Source organism: Arachis ipaensis, chromosome B06 (genome assembly GCF_000816755.2).
Source record: "Arachis ipaensis cultivar K30076 chromosome B06, Araip1.1, whole genome shotgun sequence".
Taxonomy (NCBI): Eukaryota; Viridiplantae; Streptophyta; class Magnoliopsida; order Fabales; family Fabaceae; genus Arachis; species Arachis ipaensis.
The window spans coordinates 92,604,191-92,604,766 of record NC_029790.2 but is presented as its reverse complement, the minus strand read 5'-3'; positions in this window follow the sequence as shown (position 1 = coordinate 92,604,766).

Genomic DNA, 576 nt, shown 5'->3' with positions numbered 1-576 from the left:
GATATTTTTCATCAAGTGCAAGTTGAAAATGAATTCAAAGGATTGAATGACATTCAATAAATGACATGCTTCAGCTCTTTGTTCTGAATTATTTCCATCTTCCTCAACATATTCAAGAACATTAACCACAGAAAGAAATAAAGAAATTAATCTAAGTATAGTTCCATAGTGTGAACCCCATCTAGTGTCTCCAGCTCTTTTTAAAGCTGTTTCTTGATTCAAACCACACCCACTAGAAATTTCTCCACTCTTTAATGATGCCAGGGCATTTTGGCCAGTTTCACTGACCTTTTCTTTACTGTTTTTTTTAGGGTAGTTTCATGCATTTCCTTAGGAAATAAGCTAGTTTTGGGTTGATATTCACTTACATCTTGATTCAAGCATACATTGTGCACTTTACATGATTTCATGAGGATTTTGCATGAATTTAAGGACAAATTGGATGTTGCATTTCCCATGACTTGAACTAGAACTTTGATGCACTTTATTATGGTTGACAACGTTAGTGACACCCAACATTGTCACTAACGTTGGAAGCACACAAGCCCCCAATAAGCCACGTTGACTCCCACGTTA